The 19,853-nt window shown below is 43.0% G+C and overlaps 1 long non-coding RNA gene across 11 annotated transcripts in view; it reads left to right on the plus strand.

Annotated features, from left to right (window-relative positions):
• LOC104912274 (uncharacterized) overlaps positions 1-19,651 on the plus strand; it is a 92,638-nt gene extending 72,987 nt beyond the window's left edge. For 7 of the 11 annotated variants that reach the window (XR_014885340.1, XR_014885342.1, XR_014885343.1 and 4 more), the window contains 2 exons: positions 14,866-14,935; positions 15,641-19,650. This is a non-coding gene — a long non-coding RNA (uncharacterized LOC104912274). Of the gene's footprint in view, positions 1-14,865; positions 15,290-15,640 lie in introns of those variants that run through there. The other 4 variants (XR_014885344.1, XR_014885345.1, XR_794525.4 and 1 more) reach the window with 3 other exon arrangements.
• The last annotated feature ends 202 nt before the right edge of the window (positions 19,652-19,853 follow it).

Below are 19,853 nucleotides of genomic sequence, written 5' to 3' on the forward strand. Positions count from 1 at the left end.
AACATCTATGCTGGTGAGAAATGGCAGGGGGTCCTGGAGCAGCCAATTTGTGTGGTGGTGCCTAGAGGCTAAACCAAAGGACCAGAAAAAAATCAAAATATTAATAAAAATTCCTAAATGAGCAGTATGAGAATAGTCTAAGTATTTCCTTCCTTGGTCTTCAATGCAATGGCTGCACTACTTCAGCCCTACCCAAGCAAATTGAGCAGCAGGACGAGGCAGTGGATGGAGCTGCTGGTCCCGCAGCTTGGCAAGGACTGTGTCTGCTCCTCCTGCTGCTTTGCTCTGCCCTCTGACCTCTCCTCTGCCCACACCATACCCACCCAAACCTGCAAAGAATCTAGGTTTATTTTGATACTACATATACATATACATATGTAGAGAGGCTACTCCTGGGGTACCCTGGCTCCATCTCTCTTTGCTCAGCTCTGGCTGGGATAGGCAGTGCCTCAGGGTGCACTTTGTCCAGCCCCTCCTCTGCCTGTGATGGACACGTCAATGCGTAAATTAAAGAGAATTTAAGAAAAATTGGCTAGAGAAATTAAAACTGCCTCAGGCAGCTTAGCTTGTAGAGCAACACATAGAGTACTTAGCACCCTAGATTTCATTATTCTTAACAGCATAACTGGAGTCCTATTTTCACACATTAAATATTCTTGGATTTTTTTTCCCAGTGAACAGACATATGATTTTTCTCTCTGCCATCAACATGCATGTTTTGTCCTTTCAGAGACTTTCTTCAAATTGGAATACAGATTAGTTTTACCTATGATTTAAAGAACTCTAATGCTTGGTAAGGTCTTGATTCTTGTCTTTTATGGAAATGCGTAGCCGTGGGGCTATGGAGAGCTGCTCTCTGCTTAGCACTTCTGAGAGGAGAGCTGTGCACGACTGCACTATTTTCACATCTCCTGGATTTCACAGACTGTGAAATTTGACTGTTTGCCATGGAGAAACAGTGTTTCGTACATAGAGATGGGCACATTCTTGTTTTCTCCCAGGCCTAATCTGCAAACCCACAACAGCAGGGTAGTGAAGGAGAGGGAACATAAATATCAAAGTCTACAAGAGGCAGGGACCAAACTGTTAAAACCAGTTGTAATGTACACTCTGAGGTGTAGAGGATAAGGATGTATTGTCACAAGACTTGCAGTATTTGAGATTCTCACTTGTCGCAGTGAGGGGAAGACTTTCCAAGTGAAATCCACAGTAGACAGGGTACTAGTAAGCCATGCATTGTTCAGGCAGCAGGTCACAGGAATGCCACTTGCTTGCACAGCCTAGGGGTGCTCAGTTGATCTGGGAGTTTTGGTGTGGCCTGGCATGGGCTTGGTGGTATTGTCAGCATTGCCATTGGCCTTATCTTTACATTTCCATTTCCTTGGTTGAGATGTCTAATGAAACCTCATGCTTCAGGGCTTTGGTCAGGCACTTTCTTGGTCAGGAATACAGTTTTTGCATGCATATCTACCTGGAGGATCCTGGACTCTTTGTTTCCTCATGTTTTTCTGAATCCCTAGAGACGTTCAGGGTGATTTGGATTGCAGAGAGTTAATGAGAAGAGAGTCTGTCAAGCTGAGCACTAAGCTTTGGTACCTACGTCTGGGTGGGCTGAACAGCTTTCTAAGCTGATATATTGCCTAAGTCTCCATGGAGCTGCATATGAAGAACCTGGACTTGTGTGTCTTAGTACTCATAGTAGCTGTGAAGTAGAAGGTCTGCCGCCACTTGTTGCTGCCTTGCACATCTAGTCTTCAGCCTCCTCCCCAGTGTGCAGGTTTGTGCTGCTGCTGTGCTGTCTGTCCTGCGTTCAGACAAACCAGGATACCTCAAATGAAGTGTCAAGTGGCACTAGACATTTATGCTTAGAGACCCACAGCCTTCCTTAATTGCCTTGAGGCGAGAGTAGATGTCTGCTATAGCGCAGCCTATGATCTTCTGCAGATATCTACGTCCTACTGCTCATTAAAATTATGTCTCACCTACTTGGATGATCTGGACATGTCTCAGTAGTTCTTTGCTATTGCAGGGGGTTTCAATGTTGCTGGCAGCTTTGTCTTGTTCTCAACCAGCGAATCACAATTTAATCTGAGGACTGAAATATTTTAGTCTAATGAAGTCTTTGAGTTTAGTGCGTGGGAGGAATGTAGTGGCCCATGTGGTACAAGAGGTCAAACTGTAGGTGAACTGATAGTCCCTTTTTGGCCTCAAATTATGAAATTCATGGAATAATTTCTAATAATGAATGCATTTGTACTACTTGAATGCCTTCTGAATAATTTGCACACAGAAAAAGGACTTGTTTTGTCAAGCAGACTGTGACAAACAGTTCTTCCAACTCTATAATATGCAGACGTATTTTTGGATATTCTTTGGGGAAAAAAATCTACTGCAGCCAAATCTACATAACCTGCAAGAAAAAGAATCTGAAACAAAACAAAAGATATATGTAGATTATGAAAGGTAGAAAATCGAGTTGGAATTCTAATGTAAATGTATGTCATTATCAGTAGAGATCACTTGTAAAGCACTATTTTAAGTTAAGAGCTGAGAATTAGAATATTAAAGTGAAAGTCTTTTACATGTACATTTAGAACAAAAGCTACCCTGTCATTAGAAATTATATATAACAGTTGGGTGAGGGTTGTTGTTTTCAGTGTTTTGTTTAAACACAATAAAGATGAACAAAACTGAAATTTGTTAGTTGATGCATGAGGATGAAGTCAAGATCAGAAGTACAATTTCCTAATTTTTTAGATTTATTCAAAGATTCTTCCTTTGTATTAACTCCTACAGATGTTTAATGAATGCTTAAGACCAAATACTGCTTTCCCCCAGCCCCCCAGGTTCAACATATTTCATACAGGAAACTTATAAAAAGAATATCTGAGAGGAGGGGAAGGCAAAATCAAAGCTGATGTATCAGAACATCTACTGTGTGTCTAAACACAATGAAATTTGAACTATGTGGGTGTATTCACTCATTTTAAAGAATGTTCATTGATTTTAGTTTTATTATGTTTGGAGTTGCAGTGTTTTACACAAAGACCATTTTGCAGATCTTTATGGTTCTATAAAAGCTTGCAACAATTTGGATAAAACTGACTGCACTATATATTTTCTTTGTTTCTGTTGCTAGACATTATGCTTAGCTTTAAGTATAATGAACACACAATGCTTTGTCCTTGTCTCATTGAAAACAAGAGTAATGTAGCTGCAGACCAGAGGTATCCAGCCCCAGGTGTGCTTGGACTATCCAGCAGACATGGTTTGGCCATGTATGAAGTTGGTCTTCAGACAGCATGAAGCTGACACAAAATCTGCCTGTAGTAACCAAAAATGCTGGACACAAGAGTATCAGTATTTAGCAAAGTCAGCTGGTAAAATTCTATGAGCATTTTTTGTTGAGATTTCAGAGACATATTATCATGTTCTGGTGAGATTCTCTCCTTCAGTTGTCTGCCTGACAGTCCACTGCCCAATTATCTCTTTTGCAATAAGGATCAGCATGATGGAAAGATGAACAAGTGTACCAGCAAAGATGTGGGTCTTTTCTTTTTTCGTTAGAAAGATGAGAAATGAATTGTAGTCAATGGAAAAATGAGACACAATATCCACAAGTGCCATGTGTATCCAGGGAGCAGTAAGAACAGGACTGAGCATGGTAGGGGGAGTCCTGAGCATTGGGATCTATTTATAACTCTGTAGAGATCCCACTGTGTGGACTTGGACAAAGTGCTCTGGATTGATGTGAATATCAGTAGCGGCATGTAAGACCCCTGTTGGCTTCCACGAGCTTTGAAGTATGTTTGAACCAGACTTCAGTGCCTCTGCGTGCACTGCACTCTCCACTCCTGTTCTCCAGGGCTGCAGCGCAGACCTCCCGCACGGAGCTGTCAGGCCATGGTGCTTTCTCCCCGAGCCTCAGGGAAGGCAGAATGAGGGTACAGGACAGTGGGCAGAGAAGACTTTATGCTGAGAGACTGAGCTTGTCATCTGCCATGAGGTGAGAGCTCATAGCAACCCCCCCCAGCTCTGCAATGAGCTGGCACTAGGGAAAGCCTTGGCAGCACCACGAGGTCTGTGCCATGACAAGTCTTGTGTCTCCTTCCTTTAAAGGTGAGTGGCAGTGGATAGGCCCAAGGTGGTAGAGGCATCACTTCTGAGAGAATAAACCCTGTCTGCTGAACACTCTTTCCCTTGAGTGTCTGGACACTTCTCTGGGTGCAGCTGGGGCTACTGGGCATGCTAAGACATGAGGCTTAACTATCTTGTGAAAATGGGCCAGTGTTGGCAAGAAGGTCTGGTGGGACTGGGCTTCCATGCAGCTGGATGCCAGAGGGACAAAAGAACAGGTTCACAAAGTGACCCGTATAACCTGCCTCTTCCAACCTATGGAGCTGCAGCAACCTTCTTCTCTGTGAGCAAGGTTTCACACTTGGTTTTCATTGCAGCTGAGGTGTGTTTCCTATCATAAATTGAGTAGGCACCTGTATAACGCTGGATGTGCTTTTCAAAGATGATTTTGGGTGCACGGGTTTTCCACAAGGACCCACTTTTTGCTCACATATCCTGCTTGCTAGGTGATTGCAGCTGAACTGTGCTCCATCCAAACTCATGAGCACTGAGACAAAATGATTTTCTGAGAAAGAGAGCTTACAGTCTAGTCAGCTGATAGTATTTCTCTTCGAATAGTTGTATGTGGGGGTAGAGGGTTCGGCTGAGGTAAGAGCTGGCTTTCCCCGTAGTGAGAACCCAGAGCCCAGAGGTTAAGGTCGGTAAAAGCCCTCACTGCCCGGGCCCAATCTGTTCCTGTTACAGGCTGCCACAGTGAGGATGGAGACCTCAAAACTGTTCCTTTTATTGCTGATCCCAGCTGGAGGAATTTAATGTAAGAAATAGGCTTATGTTTAAAGAGTTTGTTCTCTAATCCTGGCATGTTTCAAAATCCTGGGTGAGATTTAGTTAAATCCATGAAAGCAGAAGAGATGAAATTCTAACCTCAGTATCCACAAAATTCCTACAGTACAGTGAATGGGCAACTCACAATCATTAACGAGTTTATCTCCACCTCACACACCTACACACACAGTTTGTGTCCCATGGGGAGGTGTTGCCTTCTGGAAAATAGTGTGGTGACACATCAGTATGACATGCCGTTGTGACACATTGGTGTGCCTGTAATGCCCAAGGCTGGGTGCAAGGAAACCTGTACTGGGGCAGTAAATTCTAGGGCTGCCTAGCCTGCCTCAATCTTCTTTCTGTTATTTACTAAACCCAACCCTGTGTTCAGACACCATGTGTGGACCACAGAGGTCTGCACTAGCATGGATGCAGGCAGCAGAAAGTGGGAGCTGGGACTGAGGGAAGGGACTTTGTGGGGCAGCAATGGGTTCCTAACTCCCTAGTGGCACCTGCATATCAAGTCACAAATTGTTATTCCGAGTAGAAGTAATTACTACTATAAACTTTCCTGGCTGAATTATTGCAGTAGGAGAAAAGTCCTGAGGAAGGATTCAAGACAGAAAGCAATACTGGCTGGGTGATGTAGGCGTTATGGGTGAGGAAACACAGCACTGTGGTGCTCCTGATGCTTTGCCATGCTGTTTTTTTGTTTTTGTTTTTGTTTTTTTTTATCTTTCCCAAATAACTTCTGGAGTACTTTCACTAGAGTATCAGTAGTAGCATCAGTTCAGTAGCTGTGTGGGGAAAGCCAGCCCCCCTGACGCAACAGCACAGCAATATGCTTTCACTGGGATTTCCAAAAGAGCTTGGCTTCTGCTAAGATGTATTCTTCTTGTGTGTGAACAAGACTCCTTCAGCCCTCTGAGCTGTTTTTTGAAAATGTCCCACAGAACTCCAGAGAAATAATGGTGAGGGCTATGAGGTTGCTTTAAAATAGTCCATCATCAACTTCTCTGCATCCCTTTGTTCCACACCTTGTCAAAACAAGAAGCTTGTTCTTCAGAGGGAGACTGCAATCTTTCTAACCAGAACCTTTCAGCTGCAGTTTTAAAATTTATTGAGAAAATCACTGATTTTGTCTGTCCGAAAACAACCCATTTTTTGTGTGTGTTTTTTTTTTGTGTGTGTGTGTTGTTGTTGTTGTTGTTGTTTTCTACTTCCAAATGCTGCTGTTTAGTTTCCATAATTGAAGTAATTTAATTATTATGTGGATTCAGTGTGTGCGTGGGGAGCTTAGTTTTCTCTTATCAGTACTTGCTATTTTACAGGACGTGCCACAGAGTTGAAACAATTTCATTTAATTTTGTATTTTTTTGTGAGATATCTGCTGATTTCAGGTGACATCTATCTCAACAGCTAGAAGTACAGTGCATGTGGCACATGTGGATTGCCAGATTTGCCGTGGCCTGCTGGTACAACCAGTACCTGGGCTTGTCAATGCTGTGCAACAAGAGACTCCTCAAACCATGAGAAAGTCCTGGTGCAATTTCTTGTAAAAGGACTTCCAGGACATATTTTCTGGATAACGTCGTCTCTTGTGTTCCCTTGTGCTCTCCCAGAGGCTTGATGCTATGTAGAGATTTAACAGGTAACATTTGTGTTAGTGGGCTTCATATACTTTGGCTTTTAGCTTCTGTTTTGCACTCGCATTGAATTGTTCCCAGATTTTTGTGCCTCACTATAATTTACTGATGGTGTGAATGTCAAGATGTAGCCATTTAGCTCACTGATTTGTGGGAGCAATGAGGTAATTTTATGCCCGGGTCTTCTCATTTATACCTGCCAGCAACACAGAGGCAGTCTTTCCTAATCAGGCATTAAAAGTTCTTGATTAATCTCTGACTTTGTTGGAGTCACTCCAGATTTAAGCCAGCGTAATTCATTCCAGGATCAGACCCATTAAGCGCTTTCCAGTGACTAATACAATGTGTCATTCTTCTGCTCTTAAGGATTTCTAAAACTAGGAGAGATTGTTGCAGATCGGCGAGATATGTGTCTCTTCTGACTCCAGTGGCATCTTCTCTCCCCTTCCCCGTCTTTCGGAGATTTGCCTCTGGGTGAAATTCCTTTATTTCAATTTCTTTCTGTGTTCAGCTGGAAGTATTAACAAATGGTGAAGTGTGATATTGTCGATCCAATGCTCTGTATGGCCAGGGAATCGGGACAGAAATAATTAACACAGAAAGTGGTCTGCCAGTATCCTGCTGAATGAAATTGGAAGGAGTTCAAATACAAAAAGATTTTTTAGTTTACCATTTCTGAGCTACATGTAGCTGTAGCCATTTGGAAAGACAACTGCTAGCTTCCATTTCAGACTGCTTGACAGCACTAACTAGAGCACTAAGAGCATCCCTCCGTTTCAGCTTGAGCAGCTCACTAGACTGGAGTTCAGAGCATCGTTTGCAGATGGGAGAAGTTAGAAAGGGAAGTGGGTGCTGCTTTGAAGAGGGTGAATATGAGTAGAGAGGATGTCAGGTGATGATGTGTTCTTTACTACAGTGCTTACTGAGCAACCATGGCCAGGTTAAATCTGTGTTTTTACAACAATACTGTCCTTTAGCTCATTTCTCTGCCTCTCCTCATCCTGATACAGAGCCATCCTGCTCCCTGTCCCTCCCCAATGTTGGGTTCATCAAGCCCATCTCCTTGGCTTCATCTCCTGAACTAAATCACAAGTGACCTGATAAATCCAAGGAACAGCACTATGCTTCTGCGCATCATTTTCTTAAAGCTCTTGTACTCAGTCAGTAGATGTTTCAAACCAAATCTTACCAGCATCTTCTACTGCTACCACCTTCCATTTGCACCAGAAACATCTCAGATGAAACAGCATTTACTTTTTCATACTGGCTCCTGGTCATCCTCCAAGTGAGCAATGTTGTACTCCTCTCCACCTATGTTGTACTCAGGTGCTTGATGTCTGAGCATGTTCCCAGGAGTTAGGGTCAGGAAAGCACAACATGGCCTAACGTCCCATAGTCTCCTGTGGATTGGCAGTTCTCAGTGCCCTTCCTAGAGATGAACTGAATTTCACCAGAAAACTCTTCATGTCATCAGACATCAAGCCACTGAAATGCTTGTAAATGTAATGTGTCCCTCACACCTCCGGAACATCCAGTAACCGGTTTTAACTTGCTCAAACTAGGCTGTAAATGCCCAATTTCAGAGGGCTGATAAAACAAACTAGTCAACCGCATGCTTTACTTGCTGTAAACTGGTTATCTATATCGATAAAACTGTATGTAGACTAAAATTACACATAGTTCTGTCCTGCCAAGTACAGAAGCTGTTATGTACCTTTTGTAACCTACAATTAGCAGTGCATCCCTTTGTTTCGTCTGCCTACATTGGGAATGTACTCAGTGCTTCTAATGTTTTCAGAAATGACAAAAGACTAGATGAATAGGAGAAACAAAAGACAAAAATAAAGAGAAGCAAGCCTCTGCAATGATTTTCCTCTGGAAACTGTTCAGAATGGTGGGCTGAGACTGCTGCGGCAAGACAGCAATACTCTGTGTTACCTTTAACTTGCAAATATAATGAATTATGCAGCTTTTCTTCCCTGGGTTTGCCTTCTCCTTTTGGTGATCCTGATTCAGTCTTTGTGTCCAGGCCGTGGGGATATACCATGAGCCAAGATCTTACGGGGCCTGCCATACTCTGTAAAGTCATGAGACACTCAAAGAGAAAAGGTGCCATAAAAAAAGCTAAGCCTTGTTGTTGCTTACAGGTGGGTCTTGCCCTTTAATTTTGCTCTGTGAATCATCTTGTTGAGCATGAAAATGATGAAGTCTCCTCTTTCTGTTGTGAGAAGTCAAGATGAAGATCTAGAATCATAGAATCATTTTAGAACATCCAGTTCATTATTAGCTTCAGAAAAATGACTTCATTATTTCCTCGTCAGAGCAGTGTTTCTCACTGATGTTGCATCACCTGCTTTCTGTCAGACACTGTTGTCTTGGCCAGGAGGTCTGAGAGTCTTGCCTTTCTCTAAGAAGCAGCAGAGCTTGAGATGCTTTTTTGAAATACTGCAAATGTTATGAATACTTTGACTTGAGATTGCTCTATGACTTCCGCCACATCTCTTTTCAAATTTTAACTGAAGACATGCATTTTATTTTTCTCATACATCCTGAATTCAAGCTTTAAAGCCGACCTTGCTTAATTTGACCTTATCTAGCTAATTTATCATGGGCCTGCATTCCTAAACAGTGCTAAATGGAGTACATTTCCTTCTATCTTCCCTAGTAACTAAGTCTCCTGCAAAACTCAAACCATTAAAAATGAGGATGATAGGAGAAGCTCCAAGTTATAAGTGAACTTAATATACATATTCATAATCATGTCAACTTCACTTTTGAAACAATTTCTGAAATGTTAGTTTGCCATAACGGCTGGTCACAAAGCACAAAGGTTAGGTTAAGCTTCCTTCGTTAATGGTTTGGCTCAATGCATCCAGCAGTATAATGTATTTTATCAGTGAGGGAAATGATATTGGTTTAAGAGGTTTCATGTAACAGTCATATCCTGGCCAAATGTAATTTTGAAAACAATCAGGGCCATTATGGCTCACACAGAAAGAAAGATAAAGACAGATAGCTGTATATGGGTTTTTAATAAGTAATTCACCCTGGGTCTTGAAACATCAGATTGCCAAGTAATATTATTAATGTATAAGCATGTTGGTAAAATCATGTATTCTTCCCCATTGGTTGACTATAGATATGTTTCTGATGCAAATATCGTGTAAGTGTACTGAATCTGAGCTATGTAAATAGACTATAGAGTACATCCATCAAGCAGTTGACTTGATTATTTCACACGCTAAAGAGCATTTTCTGACATCAATCTACATTCTGCCTAAATAGAACATTTTTCACCAATGATATTATGCATCATTTACTGTATATTTGATACTAATTGTTAGGCATATCGATCACCTGTCACTCTGAGAGTTCAGTGATCTTGGCCACTTGTTCCAGCTGCCCAGGAGCTGCAGGCAGCGTGCCACCCAGGGCTGTAGCCCCAAGAGAGAAGGCTCAGAGGTGGGACTGGGCCTGCCAAACCACTGCTTGAGCAAGGGGCAGCTCGATTCTTGTAGAGATTAGACTAGAGAAACATGCAAACACGCTGAAAGATGGACGTGTGCTGCTGATCGTGCATCTGTCTTTTAACCAAGGGTAATGTTGGAGCCTGGACCACGCAGCAGGAGGGTGTGAGCACTGTTCTCCAATGTGCTGCTCAATGCCAAAGTGTCAGGATGTAGTGGCTTGGCAGAGAAGTAAGGAAGAGGGTCAGCCAGAGAGCGGAGGTCTTCATTTCTGCATGCAGAGTCTGCATATGCAGCAATCGGTTACCTGTCAGGGGACAATTATATCTGTAGCTGAAGGACACGGCCCTAACCATCAGAGCGGTTAGAAGAACCTGATAAAACAGGAGCTGTTTTAATTTAAATACGCTGAAAACTCTGATCAATTTCAAACATCTACTTCATGTATGAAAATGTGAAGATTTTTAAATAAATTTAACTGCAGCCGGAGGGGGCTGTTAATATTGACTGTTCTGTATCTGTCACAGCACATACATTATTGAACTAGAAAACTACTGAAAGCAAAGGCTTTGGAAAGAGGAGAAGAATATATTGATTCAATCATTGCATTCTTTCAGCAGCTGCTTTACGACATTTTTTACAGTATGGAGCACAGACTGTGTGCTTACCACACGCTTTGTTCACTGAGCAGGTCATTCCTTTGCTGGGTTTTCCTTTATAACTACTGTGTGCTTCACAGCTTTCAGTGTCCAGACTGCCAAAGCTCTTACCCAGCCACTCATCCTCTGGTGGCTCTACCACTGTCATCCCTTCCCATCCATGGCTGTCACGGTTGCCCCCTTGAACTCCTCCGACAAGTAGCTTCCTGGCATCCCTCTGTCCTGCTCAGCCAGCCCCAGCTCTATCCCTGCTTGCTGCGGTTCCCCATGGAAGGTTCTCCCACCAGCATCCAGGCTAATCAATTTCCCCATCCATGTTCACAACTGGCCACAATACACTCACCTCAGTATTGCCTCTCCGCAGGGGGTGGAGGGAATAATTCACTTTGTTTTGTGATAAGCAGTAAATTTTCTGGAAAAAAGAAATTTGGGGGTATCTAAACTGTCAATAAATTAAGTCAGGCTCAATAAATTTTCAGCCAATGAAAAAATAGTAGGGAAGTGGCAGGTGGCAAGAGATGCTGAAAACCTTGAGACAGTTCACTCTGACATTTCAAAAAATGAGCCTTTTGACTCCTCTGCCTTGAAATGCATTTCTCAATTACAAACCACAAGAGTAGAAAAATTATAGGAAAGGATTAGAATACCCAAGCCTGAAGCTTGAAGCAACATTCTACCTTGGGTTGAATTACAAGATCTATCTGATCTGAGGCAATTTTGCCCCACAGATTCTTCAGTCCCAGAACTAAACCTTTTGTCATTCCTCAGCTCTGCCCAGCATGGTCATGTGCTCAATATATAGATTCTCATTTTTTTCACTTCTGCCCCCAAACACTATTCATCTATCTGATCTCTTTTCTTGCATTTTGCCTTTTTTCCTGGAAGATCAGCTCCTTCAGGTTGAAGTTAGTATCCATACTGGGTTGTCACCATCTCCTGATTCAGGGTGTCAGGCTTCTACAGAAGGCTTACCCAGGTCAGTCTGGGCATGTCTATGACCAATCTCCAACCAAACAGTGAAGATGCTCTGTTGCTGGAACAGAGCTGCCTGGCCTGTGCAAGGTTTGCTTTAGATCTTTTAGCTGTCACTGTGGAGATCTTCTTCCCAGGGTTATTTATAAAGGAGGCTTTGATTCAGGTGCGTGTGAGCCATTGGTGTGTTGGGCAGTGCACAAAGTGCTCTCCCATTGCACAGCCCTACCGCTCTTTGCACTTCCTAAACCCAGCCCCCTCCCTTCACCTGGCCCCAGCTCCTGGTGCCCAAGGAGGTGGCTTGACCCACGGCTGTTTTTTGGGGAATCCAGGTAGCAGCAAGTTGTATGATGATATGGGTTACCTGAGCTCTTGATTTGGAGAGGGACGGCCTCTCTGAGGAATAGGCTCTGCACAAGCAGTGTGAAAGTGGCAGCAGGCTGGCACAACAGGGTTTATTTGGGCCCTTACCTCCTAGGGCTGCAGTGGGAAGATGGGCACAATGAGATAGGGGCTGAAGGCAGGAGGAAGCCGTGCCTGCCCTGCCTGCATGGCCATGGCATTGCCAGCAGCCCCTGCAGGCTCCTCGGGGCAGCATTTCCTTTCTTGCCCATGAAGCACCACGCAAAGCAACAGTGCTTTATAAATAATAGATGTTTAGAAATGCTTTGGAAAAAATCCTCTGTAGAAGGATACAGGGAGAAACGCTACTGAGGCATCTCTGAGACTGCTGGAGCCACAGGCAATGCCATCATGTCCATCCATCCTCCTAGCAGGCACTGCTCCCTGTCTTACATGACTGTTTCCTTTGCAGGCATCTTACACTGTAGCATTAAGACACAATGGAGTGTGCTTTGCTGGGACATTAATAATACATTGGTTCCATTGTGAGCTGTGCCTGTGGAGGCTAAATGACTTCAATAGCCCAAGAAACGTATTAATGCTCCAGCAAGCTGCATCCTAGGGTGGTAATTCAGTTTTATTTTGTCATGTTGTTTCTGATGCAGATTTCATGACATTGCATGTCACAGTGGTGCGCAGTGGCATGGGGCATCCCCTCTGTGCCTGTGGGCAGGGGCAACTGGAGCCCCAGTCCCCATAGGCTGAGCACTGGAAAGTGTCTGCTGACCTGTGCAATAGAGGCAGCAGTTTGGGGCTCTAAGGGCACATCCATGCACTGGGAATGGGAATACAGCCTGTCCGTGTACGCCTAGTGCTGCTGCTTATCACATTCTTCTGAAGGAAAAGCCAGGCTCCTTGTGAGCAAGAGAAAAGATGAGAGGCAGAAAAAGAAATAAAATGGTATCCCAACGAGTATGAGAAGGAAAGAAAGACAGACTGCCGTTTGTAGGAAGTATCTCACCTCATTAAGCATCTTAATTCCCTTTTATTGTCCGTGCTGCACTGAAGGCTCTGAGCTGTGTGCGTGATTTATAAACACCACTGTGCATCAGCTGAGTGGTTTTATGCTGGGCTCAGGGAGGCTGAGGCACGTGTGAGGCTCCTTCTGGGTCTGCTTTTTCTGCAGCATCAGAATTTTGCCCAGTTTTATTCTCGGTGCCGCTTGGCTCTGCTATGCCTGTATGCTTTTATTTTGATAAATGTTTGAACACCTTTATGCCAAATGAAGGCAGGTAAATATGAGACCGCTTCACTCTGACATAATTCTAGAATTAATTCATACCTGGATAGCCCTGCATTTCATTAAAGTCCACTAAATAAGAGTCATGGATGTTTATTCGGAGCCAAGCAGGCTTCATGGGTAATTTTATAGTCGTTTAGCAATTTTATTTGTTCAGATTAGCATATTTTAGATTTTCTTATATTCTTAACCATGTTAGTTGTACAATCGCAAAGAGAATCTAAAACAACAATGAAAAATGCTGTTGTTCAGATTCCAAGATAAATCCAATAACAACTCTGACAGGATTGATTACAACAGAATCAGCAAAACCTCTCTACTCTTTTTAATGCGGTTTGAGACATGAAGAAGATAATGAAATATGTTACTTGACAGTAGACGATGCTATGTTTAGAGTTAAAAGCAAGCTGCTCCAAATTTTGTCTTTTGTCTTTAAAACATCTTTTCTCTTGCAAAAGATATTTTATGCTAAAATACTAGGTACATGAAATTACATTAATTTTGATGACATTTTCTTAAATAAAAAAATAAAAGAATATTTTTCAAATTATTTATTTGGGAAGTTCAATTTGGTAAAATGAAATTGCAAGCTAGAAGCAATTTTGACATTAAAATCCTCGTGTATTTATTGCTTTAACCTCATTTTTATGTATGTCACCAGCAGTCTTATTTTCTGTGGTGATCGCATGGAACCTCGCCCTTTTTGCATCCCCTTTCTTCACCTTTCCATATCTCTGGGTAATTTCACTTGCAAACACAAACACAGGTACCACCACTGTGCAGCCAGTGGTGGATCCACCTATGCTCACAACCTGTCTCCTCTGTCCAACTCAGCTCTGGTCTTGCTTCCCTGACGTCTCTTGTACATGACTGTCTGTCAACTCAGACTCAATGTGAATGAGACAGACCTTGTAATCTTCCCCACATCATGTCTTCCCTGCTACTCCCCTCTTTGATCACTGTGGACATCCTCACCATCCCGCCTGTCATTCAGGCCCATAATTTGTGTGTCAGCTTTGACTCAGACCCTTCTCCCTGGTCCATGCATCCCGGCTATGGCATAATCCCACAGACGCCTCCTGCTTAGCATCTCTAAGAGGAAGCTTTTCCTGGTCAGAACCAAGACAAAGACCCTCATCTCTCCTCTTCTTATCCATGCCTCAATTAGAATGTCACCTTTTTTTTTTATTAAGCCCTGACAAACGCAGCCTTGGCCTTTTGGTGCCCACTTAAAGTAATATTGGAAATACACTTTTGTTAGCCCATCACGCTCCCATTTTCTGTCCACCTCTCCAGCAGGCACCTTCTTTTTATTTTGCCTAATGCCTTGAGAGTCAGTCCCCACTCAGGCCTCCTAGAGCAGAAGTCCTTTATATTCACGCATGAAACAAACACATGATAATATAAACCACTGTTCTTTATTAATATTGTCAGTATGAGAACATGGCACAGCATATATTAGGTCATGCCTTTTTATGGCTTATTTAATATTCTGCTATTTTAGTGTATTCAATATTTATATTATTGTTATTTGAATAATTAACTTTTCCAGCTATTAAGTACGAATTATTTTCTAGATCAAAGCAACTTCCTCTTCTGTCATAATGAAACACTTGAATTCTTGGATAATCTGAACATGAAACTAAGGTAAGAGTCAAAATGTTTAATTACAAACAAGCAAGAGAGGCTTTGATCTAGAAAATAGGATTTCAAACGTTATTTTTTCACCCTAAAGATAAGATCTGGCATGACATGTCGCATTACAGATGTAAAGTGAAATTATAGAAAAGTTCTGCTGTTGTGTTGCATCGCCTATGGAATGTGCTGGGGAGACTCATTCACTGTATGACACGTGTCAGAAGGCTCCTATCCCCTCCAGTTGCTGGGAGTGTCAGTGTCCAGTTAGCAAACTGGCCCACCCTAGCAAAAACTGGACTTAAAGCTGATGGGACATCAATGAGCTCATTCTGAGGGCCAGGTCCACCTGGACCCAGAGCCCATGGTGTCAGTGGTGGAGCTGTGACAAGGGTGGCTGGGGAGGGTCTCTGGAAACGTACGGTGAGCCTCACCTGCTGTCAGTGTGGCACTAGAGAAAATGTCAGGTTTACATTATTAAAAATATAAGTCAGATCAAAGTTAAATTTTAAAACTTGCTTCTATTCTGGCACATTTTGAGATGTGACTTTGTGCTTTCATTCATGGTGGGTATGAAATAGCTGCCTTTCCCATAAGTTGCTATTCATATTTGGGGTTTGTCCAGTGTTGGACATAAATTAGATTTCTGCTTAAAATACACTTATTCACTATTTTACTTTCCTAAAAAGAATGTACTTTCTTGTGGATGTTTTGCAGTGTCACCAGAAAGCAGTAGGAGAAAAGTGTTAAAAGTTGCCAAAGAGAAAAAGGAGAAATTACAGTGAAAGATTCACTCACAGCACACGTGTAAGAACTATCTTCACCCAGATATTTCCCCTAAACCACAGCAAAGGTCTCCATTTCTTACAGTGTTCCACTGTCCCTGCTGAGAAATCCTGGACCCAGCAGGTCCCGTTAGGAGCCAATAGCTGGGGGATTCCTGCATCTCAGAACAGTCTCTATGGAGACTCAAAGTGGGGTGACATCCTACAAACCAACAGTGATAGAAAACCGCATTGGCACCATCAGAGGATCAGAGGGTGCTGTGCTCAGCCGTGTGCCACAAGGGATGATTTAGTTTATCTGGGTGTAAATCAGATGTGACTCATCAGCAGACACTGCACAGTCAAACGTGCAGAAAACACATCGGCACTGAATGAGAGCCTGAAACACAGCTCGTTATTTAAAGAGAATTATGAGAATGCCATGAGTTTCAAGAAGATCAACCCCACTGAGGAAGTGAAAGCCAAGAGTTATAGATGTAGCGATAGGAGGCCCTGAGGATTTATTAACTCTTTTGTTTAGACTTACTAAAAAGGAATGACACCCATTATAGTGTATCACGGGAGTGAGCTATCTAACAGCCCTGTGGCTGTGACTGCAGTGGAGCTCTGTGATAAGGTGAGGAGACTGTGACTTTCCTGTGATGAAACATTCAGTAAAAGAGAAGTTTTTGCTTTGTAAATTATTTAGTCGATTCAAGAGTTTTCTCAAACAAATATTGTCCTACAAATAAGTACCTTTAAGGGCAAACTACCCCATTCTCAAGAGACTTGTATACTTGTGCATGTCTGAAATGTTTCTGTTTTTTTCTTGTCAACTCTAAGCAATCCATAGCCGTGTTGTTTCAGGAAGATACCCTCTGGCTCCATGGGCTCACCACCTCCTGAACTGCAGTGGCATTTGCTGTTCTGAACATGGTGATACTCAAAGCTTGGCACTGGTTTGGAGAACACAAGTAAGGGATGCTACTTCGGCAGTTCCTCCTGCAGATGGAGTTCCAACATCCCCCTGAGTTATTCAGCCATGTCCCTCTTACTAATTGCTTCTGGAATCCAGTTTGGCTTTCTCTTCAGTTTAAATATGGCAATATGTTGAACCAGGATAGTTGAAATGCAACTGGGATTGGCTGTCTTTTTTTTTTTTTTTTTTGGAAAACAGTTTTCAGCTGTCCCTCTGATACAACAACAGGAGAGTATCAGATTAGAAGTCCTGTCTCACACCATGATTTCTAGCACTGTTCCACGAGGATGCTCAGTCCTTTTTGAGTACATCTTTTATTTTCATTTGGGTGAGCTTTGTTGCAGCTTAATATTATTGAAAGTTAAAGGACAGATAGGAGACTGATTATAAGGGTATGGTGTACCATGGGAAAAGCCTAGTAATACAAACACTTTGCCTGAGACTCAATGACTCTGTGTTCTGCAAAAGCTACTGCTGACATCTCTCGCGTTTTTATTGATCTTATAGATTCAGTACCGGGATACTTAGAGTTTAGCTTTGCTTTGGGGACTTGCTTATTTTACCTGAATTTTCTCAAAATGCAAGAGATTAAAGTGATCTGATAGATTTTTGAATGTTGGCCTAGAGAAAAATATATAAAAAGTTTCTCATTCAAGGTAAGCCAGCTGTCTCCAATTACCTCTCACTTCTGCCACCAGATTTCTGACATCCAGAAGCTCCTGTTGCAAACTCAGGCTGGGGGTGGCAGAGCATTCCCCTTCCCTGCAGGGACATTTCCTGCCTTCCTAACAGGAACTGTGTGCAAGTGTGGTACTTCCAAGGACATAAATGAGTGCTTTAGTTGTTATTTTACTTAATATGAAAAGGTTAAAAGAACCATGAAAACATATAGCGATGTGGAAATTAATGATGGTATCTCTTGTAAGCTAGAGATGTGTATGTACCCATCCACCTGTAATGTTTTAAAATATACATAGCAAAGTGCATAGTGATAACGTATTTGATTTTATCTGCTATAAACATATATACATGTCAGACAAATAGCTTCTCTTCCTTCCTACTCCCTGTATTGATAAAATCCAGAGAGGATTTGATCTGAGTGTGCTTCTCCACATTATTCAACTCAACGATGCTCTCAAAAAGTTCAAATATTTAAATTGGTTCAAAGTCAGAATATTAATAGCAGTTCTTAGAAATTCAGTAATAGTAACATTTTCCCAGCTGAAGGATACCATCACAAATGGCTACATCATGAGCGTATGTAGTTGATTACTTTGCAACAATTAGGAACACAGATGAAGTATAGGGAAACTTCCACTTGTCTAGGTGAGGAGAAACAGTGAAGCACCCTCAGCCCCTGACAGCTAAAAAAGCCTGCTGATATTACTAACAAATAAATCTTAAGGCAGCTCAACACTGCAGTATGGTGTGTAATCCAGTAAGTGAGGGCTTGGATTTTAGGTTGTCCCCTCCCACCGAACCAGAAACCCGCAGGACAGCACTGCAAGGTCGTGGCACCACCAGGGGACATTTAGCTGGCACCAGCTACAGGCTCCCATCACAGTGGCATGGGGCAGGATGTGCCACCAGCCAAACCTTTGGCCCCCGCCATCCCTGTGCACCACCACATGTGTGCATGTGCAACCCTTGTACATCAGGGCTGAGAGAGCAGTGCATAAAAATAAGCTTTAAAGGCAACTGATGTCTGAGCACCTACAACTGAATAAGGAAAGACACACTGCTGCTCAGTGCAGCAGTCCCTTCCAGCTCAGTTCACCAGTTTTGGTGTAGATGCACATTGTTTATTTTAAAAACACCAGCTGTGGTGAAAGAGGGCTGCCAAGGGGAAATGCAGCTTTTTCCAAAGGTACAGTTTTTCAATTAAAAATACAGAGAGAAAGCAGGCAAAACTTACATGGAAAATTCAGCAGGCAAGGAAACAAGCCGTGCACAATGCTACACTGCAGCTCCGCACCTCCTAGAGCAAAAGGGAGAGCACATGCTTCACTTCAAGCTCTCTTTAAAACACATCCCTAATTATGAAATCATTACCAGCAATCTGCATGATAAGGAAAGAATTATTATATTAACCTGGGATCTTCAGGGCACTCTGAGAGACTGTGGAGCAGCCCTGCTGCAGCCAGGCAGCATGCTCCCTCCCCGCTGCCATTCTGTGAGTCACTTCTGCCTTTAATCTCCCATTAAAATCCTTTCTAGCCTCTTCAGTTTATGGCTCTGTTGCTGCAAGGTGGTTTGTGGCACACTGTATTGCTAATCCTTGGGATTGCAGCGTATTGAGAACAGAATAATTGAAAACAGCTTGAAGCAGTAGTAGTTAGGCACACAAATCAATGACAGATAATCATTTAAGCACAAACCAAAACAGACATTTACATGGAAAACAATCACAGCCTTGGAGGTACACCCTACTCTTGCCATGCGGAATCTTTCAGGATTTGGCAGAGCACCCTCTGATGCCAAAACCCACTGCCAGCACATGGCTGTTCCCACAAGTCAGCACTGGCACAGCCCTGCCAAAACCTGAGCCCAGCTGTCAGTGGGACAGTGCAGGCCATGAAGGCTGCATGCTTCTGGCAGAGCCCAACCACACTGCCAGCTGTGCCCCAGAGTGTTGGTGGTGCCTGACGGGTCCCCCAGGGTCCCTCAGCTTGGAGGCAATGCAGGGCTGCATCCTGCCGCAAGACCTGAAGGGCCATTGCCCTTCCACAGTAGTGGTGAGATGGTGGGCTCTGCTGGGTGCCCTACACAGGGCACAGGGTCCTGCTGGGTGCCCTATGCTGGCCATGGGGCCCCGCTGGGGTCCCTGTGCTGGGCACAGGTGGCAGAGGACATGGAGGGACTGCTGCTGACTTGCTTGTGCAGATGGGAGCACATATTTGCCTGTTGTGTTCTGATGACAATCGTATTTATACCAGCTGGTTGAAATGTTTTAATAAATGATTACCTGATGAGAACACTTTCTGATAGCTGTGCTGCTGATTTTTGCTCATTTTTCCCATGGCTCAAGTAACTGTTGAAATTAAAATACAGAACAAAATCAAGAAAATGACTCTTATGTCTACTCCTAGCGAGGTGAGTGGGACTATCTCCCTGTTATTTAGCCTTTCACTTTCAAAGCATCACATCCTCACAGGGGAAGTTTCAAAACTTCAGATGCCAATTTTCC

Source organism: Meleagris gallopavo, chromosome 10, assembly GCF_905368555.1.
Source record: "Meleagris gallopavo chromosome 10, MGAL_WU_HG_1.1, whole genome shotgun sequence".
Classification (NCBI taxonomy): Eukaryota; Metazoa; Chordata; class Aves; order Galliformes; family Phasianidae; genus Meleagris; species Meleagris gallopavo.